The 6338-nt window shown below is 41.9% G+C and overlaps 1 pseudogene; it reads right to left on the bottom strand.

The window, feature by feature from the left end:
• Window positions 1-242: 242 nt before the first annotated feature.
• LOC119535188 lies at window positions 243-5074 on the bottom strand (annotated as a pseudogene).
• Between the last annotated feature and the right edge of the window lie 1264 nt (window positions 5075-6338).

Raw genomic sequence — 6338 nt, 5'->3', positions numbered from 1 at the left:
ATGAAAGCTAATAAAAGAAAAACAAAACAACTATTCAGTACGGGAGATTAAATGACTTTGTGTAGTCTTTTGAAATAAATTTTGATTCCTTAAGAAATCTAATTACTTTCAGTTGCCATTTTAAAAAAATAACTATATATATATATAATTGTGTATATTATCCTGTGATTCTACTTATGGTTCCTCTGCTGCATTGAAGATCTAGGAGCATAAAAGCCTCATGTTCCCCACGAACGGTGGCTCTAATGCTGCAGAAAGGTTACAAATAGGCAGCCTGATTCCACCACCCTGCATTGATCTCGACTATCCATGGCTTCATTGTAAGTGATTATCCTTTTGGGATCTTCCTTCTGCAAATTCCAAATAGATTCCATTTCTTTAGTGTGATACACAGCAGCTGCCCTCAGGTCAAAAGAACCCCAGCTATCATTCCTTTCTAGGCCTCTCTGGTATTCGTAGGAGAGGCCAGAGGATTTTGATTTTCTATCTCATAGTCCTTTGAGAAAAACACTAAAGCACCTTGACTACCGGTGTCCTCTTTTGCAGGTTCTAAGGATAAGGCTCCACTCTGATTAGCAGTCCCAGGTTTCAGAACACTACCCATTCCAGTCCGTTTTTCCAGCTCAGGCCTTCGGAAACACAGGATGCTCAGTTCCTGAGGGGATTGTTTCAGCACCCTGTGAAACCAAAGTAGCAGGACATTCCCCTTGAAATGTCACCTCCATTACTTGATGATCTGATGGCTTGGCAATAACAGTCTCAGGGCCAGACTGGGCTCATTTATAAATGATAAACCCCACGGATCTTGGAAGCTATCCCCCAAGTTGTGCTGATCTGCCTGAGAGGGCAGATCCACCTGTGTTGTGCTCCACAGCTCAGTTTGCATATTTGAAGAGTAGACGAAAAGGCTAGACTTAACTTGTTCAACAGCTGCTGAAGTTAAACTCATGTCCTGGAGAACTGAATCAGTCCCGGAAGAGATGGGAGTATTAGCAGCAGTCGTGAGCAGTGGCTGAACCCCTGGGGAATTCCCACTTGCATCAGTCCCTGGTAAAACAGGTCCAGTAGAAAAACTGGCAGAAGTAACAGATTTCAGTGCAGGCACAGGAAACCAGGATAACTGACTTGAAGATTGGATCTGAGTTTTCCCAGTAAAAGGCGAAGAGGATGAAGATGAAGATGGAGACAGAAGAATTCTGTACAGTTTTGTTGAGGTTTTTCTTAACTTTGCTTGCATAACTTATTTCAGGAACTATTTTAGCACTGCCATTGTCCACTGGGGAAAAACGGGGGGTGTTTTAAATAGGGCCCACGAGTCCTCTCCTTGGAGGCAACAGCTGAAGGCTGCTTTCCTTTGAGCCGATCATCAACCTTTTTGCTGTTCACACCAGGTTTAGCATCGGAGCTCTTCTGCAGCACATCACTCTCGGTGGGTTTTCCTTGGCTTGTTCCTCCAAATCCGGATTCACTCTTTCAAATGGGCTTAGAACCATCTACTTGACTTCCCTTTTGTTCATTACAGTCAGGTTTGAAAGTTTCAAGTCCCTGTTTTAAAGCTGTACGCTAGTCTCTTGTTGCATTATTTTGTCCTGTGCTAAATTAAGGTTTTTCACAACATTTAGCACTATTGCGCCTAGCTTTCCTCATTTTAGGAGTGGTATATCTGCTCTTAGATCCACTACCATCATTATCCGTCCCTTTGCCCATATAACCATTAGTAATATAACCAGAATTACTTGTCACAACACCATTTGGAATTGCTACAGCTTTGGTCTTGTCTACACATTAGTTCTCTCCAGATTTATTTTCTTAAGACTTCCCGTTCTTTTTGTCCATACTGTTTTTTTCTGAATAAAATTCTTGGTTTTAATTCCTGCTTTTCCAAAGGTGCTGGCCTCCAGCGTCTGCTTCAGGTTAGTGTCTACAATTAGCTGCTAATAGGGTTAGCTTCATCAGAACCGAGGTTCTTTAAAGGTAGATATTTCTCTTTCTCCAGCATTACCATTTAGTTCCCCACAGGCTGTTTTCCTCTCTGGTGTTTCCTGGTGTTGCTGGGGAGCATGTTTCTGCTCATGTTTAAGTGGCTTTGGCTGAGCCTTGGCGTGCCCTGGGCTCCACGCTGCAGGCACTGGTGAGGCTGCTGGTGGTGGTGGTGATGGTGGTGGTTGTGGCTGTGGTTGTAGAAATAATATTGGTGGTGGCACAGTGGCGGCTGCTGCTGCTGCGGGTGGTGGTGGCTGCGACGGTGTTGAGGCTGTGGCTGGGACTCCCTGGCTGAGGCTGCGGCTGCTGCACTGTCAGGATCTGAGGCTGCTTCATAAGGCTCACTCGGTATCGGGTACAGAGAATTTTAAAGACTATTCTAGGGCTAAGGGAGGAACAATCTGGCATTTAGATCTCATTGGAAAAGGAGTGATTGCCACCCACAGGATGGCAGAGAAGTTTGCTGGTTGCCCCAGTGAGAGGTGGTGCATAGTCCCTCTAAGGTACAGATGGGCTGAGGCTGGACCACCCCTCCAGGTACAGGTGGGCAGGAAACTGTGGCAGGAACTGGAGAGGAAATGCCTCTCCAAGACACAGTGGAGCCAAGGCTGGAGGGCAGGTGCACAGAAGGAGTCAGGATGTTGGGAGCCCATCTGCTGGACAATCGGGTGATCACCACCCCATCTGCTGGCCAGAGGGTTGATCACCACCAAGTGACAGAGGTACAGCTTTGCTGAGGGACTATGTCCTCTGGATCACAGCTGGGGCTGAGCACCACTGGGTGTCCCCCATGCATGCTACTGACAGCCAGATGGCAATAACAGGAAGAAAACAGAAGCACAGGAGACTAAGAAGAGAAGCCCTTTCCTCTTGCACTGACAAAGCTTACTGTGCTTGCACAAAGAAGAAATACTTAGAGGGCCCATCTCCATTATCAGAGAGTAGGCAACGAAGGGTAGAGTTGGAACCAGGAAGCAGTAAATCAATAACAAGCACACCCCTTGTTTTCAGTATGTTTTTTTTTTTATGATCATGTAAAATTTATTTATTGTAACAGATTACAATGTATGTATATTGAACAAGTCTGTTCACACTTGCATGTATATAGTCTAGACATCTATAGGTTAATCTGTGTTGCTGTAAGGACACCTATAGGAATACATTTTGAAATACACATCTAAATCTGCCTACATCCAAGTCGACAGACTGTGTAAGTTTTAGGTAAACTCTTCTACTAAGGTTATGTTATGCAAAATGCCTGCTGCAAAAAATGGAGCAGAGTGGAAGACTTTCATGGAATGAACAAACCTGTAGCAATGTGTTTTCCTAAACATTTTCCATTAAAAATGTTTTTTCCTAAACATTTTCCATTAAAAATTGGTTAATTCCAACCAATCCAACTAAAAAACCTATAAGGAAACCTTGGGTTCTAGATTTAACTTGCCTCAGACTATCAAAAGTACTTTTGGTATCTGAGAACAATGAGCATTTGAAGTCCCTGTGGGATTCACCCAATAACGCATCAGCCTCAATTATAAGCTATGTGAGGTCCTATATTCTTTTAACAATTATTAGTATTTTTTATTTTATAAGCATCCTAAATGTCAAAACCCTGGGACTTTCTGAAGCAAATAAATGTAAAAGCCCCTCCCTATGTTTAAAGCCAACATCATAAACTTAGGAGATTTATGCATCAACCTGGGGTGTCCATTCTTTCCTTTAGTAAGGATTTTGGTGGCCTTATTCAAAATTAGAATCTCCTGTTGTCTCAGAGGTGACATGGTTTTTGCTAAAGGTACAAAATTATTAAGCTATCCAGTCATGCAGATAAATACCAGAAAGTTACAGGTAGACCAGCTCTACCCCTCCTTCCTTGACCATTTCTTATTCGTTCTTTCTGGTTTGGCTAACAAATCTCAACCACACAGCAGCAACAACAACAAAAAAGTCAGCTCTGATCTGTTATGACTCTTGAGAGTTATCTTCAAAGTACTTGTGTCAGGAGCTTGTGGTCAACCTTGGTCATGTGTATCATCTTTCTCTCCACTTTCTTAATACAGTCTGTTATCCTTCAACAACTTTAGAACCCAGCCTAGCCTTCTTGTATTTTAAAAAATTTCAACTATACAACCTCCTAAAAATCAGAGTTTGCCACAAAGGTAAACTGTAATGACATTTTCGTAATGAGAATCACGCACTCCAATAATTCTACCAAGATTTTCACAAGTGGGTAAGTTTTCCTCCTGTACCTAGGGGGTAGTGATTTTTCTGTTCAAATTTAATTTATTGGCACTTAAAGATGGATGCCTAGCATAGATAAGGTAAAATGATTGATATTCTAAGAGATATTTATATTTGGTTCTGAAGTTTATTGTTTGACTTAGAAAAATGCATGTGTGTGTGTATCTCAGATTTACCTACCTAATTTTATTTTTGCTTGAAATGAAAATTAGCTTGAATTTCCTAAGCCTACAACTGCCAAGTGCCTGAGGAACAGGACTTGCTGCGAGCAGCTCTCTGATCCTTTCCAGAATAAGACTCACGCTAACTCACGGCTTCATCTTGTCTGTGTCTTTACATGGTACAACCTAATCACTCTTAAATTTTGGAAAAGCCTTTAAATATTGGTGCTGGGTTTTTATTGTTGTTGCTGTTTTGCTTTTATAAAATATATATGCTCTTTTTTTTTCATTTCCTGGAATGAAAATTTATCCCCAGTACTAAAATCACATTGAAAACAAAAAGAAAGCAAGCCTCTTTAGCCAAAGAAATAAAGGAAAATAATTTTCCATTCAATAGCTGACAGCCTTTGGATTTCTGTTGTCTCAAGAACATGGAATTAGTTTTGAGAATTTCCCTTCACACTGTCCCTTTCTTTGCTGATGGCAGAGGCATGTCTGCAATTTTTGTTGGATTAGGAAATGGGTCCTAAACTATAACCAAGTCCAAATGGTTACTTACTCTGAAATTACAAACTTAAAATAAATTTTTAAGATGAGAAAACTCACGGGGTCAAATTCCATTACCTTTCAATATGGCAAATGTTTTCTTTCAGATTTTTAACAAGTTTAAATTCTGCAGGGTTTAGCATTTTGATACATATAGATGTATCTATATAGATAAACACATGTATTTATATATGTATGTAAATAATTTTTTTAAAAGCCAGCAGTTCTCCCTGGTATGTCATTATCTGGTAGAAGACATTTATCAAAAGTCCCTAGAGGGAAATTCTGCCTTTTTTACATGATGACGTCTCGCTCTGATCACCAGGGACACTGAGCGTGGGTGTGCCTGCCTGGTTTGACTAATGGTGAAATGTCCAGCCATGAAGGCAGCCTCTTTAGGTTTAGACGTCTTCAGGGATGCCAGAGACCCAAATGCTGAAATCAGTGCGACAAAGAATTGCTAAACAAACCAAGCAGCCTTGGTTCCTTAATCCAACCTCCAGTAGAATAACCATTTCCATTGGCCACAAGTCACAAAGACACATTCAGAAATCCCCAAGTGGAAACTCATTTTTATCAACCACATGGGAACATTCCCCTGCTTAAATAAGCTCTTTTCTTGGTCTTTCTGGATCCATAGATAGGAGTGTAAGCAAGGACACAGGGAACACTCAAGGACGATACCTTGGGCAGGATGAATTATAAAAGCCATGGAGAGCAAATGCTCATGTTGATGCCTCTCTCTACACAACTCCATGGCACTGGCCCTGCAAAGGGAGACCCACATGGTGGGAGCAAGTAGGCGGTACAACAGGTAATGGAGATCTCCCCAAACTCTGCTCTATGTTTTCTTCTCAGGACTGAGATGATATTCCCAACCTCTCCCCCACCATCACCCTCATGTCAGCTGTGGGTGCACACAGGCTTGTCTGTACCAACCTGGGGAAACCTGATCAATCTATTACAATAGGAGCTAGACGTCCCCTCTGAGAAGCCCCTTTGGAGGATATACTCACGGAGGAGATCTGGAACACCCTAATGGCACAGGGCAGCTCCTAGAGAATAGATTCATAGGCTGGCCTCATCTCCAGTAGGTGGTGGGAATGGACCTCAGAGTCTTCCCAGCAGTTACGGAAGATGAGTAGTTTACTGTCAGTGGCCCAGTTCTGGGCCAGGTCTGGTGGGTACATCTCACCCACCACCTTGAACGTGGTTGAGGCATAGAATATAGATGACTCTAAATACAAATAAAAACTCATTTGCACTATGGATCTATTTATCAACAGGTTAAATATCGAAATGCTTGAACTTTAAACCTTTGTCAGAAATTTTCACAAAAATCTGAATACTCCAAATCATCCACAGTGGTGAATAACTCTGGAATGGCATGGGAAATGAGCAAAATTC

Source organism: Choloepus didactylus, chromosome 5, assembly GCF_015220235.1.
Source record: "Choloepus didactylus isolate mChoDid1 chromosome 5, mChoDid1.pri, whole genome shotgun sequence".
In the NCBI taxonomy this organism is placed as follows: Eukaryota; Metazoa; Chordata; class Mammalia; order Pilosa; family Megalonychidae; genus Choloepus; species Choloepus didactylus.
The sequence above is the reverse complement of the archived record's forward strand: the minus strand, read 5'-3'. Positions and strand labels throughout refer to the sequence as shown.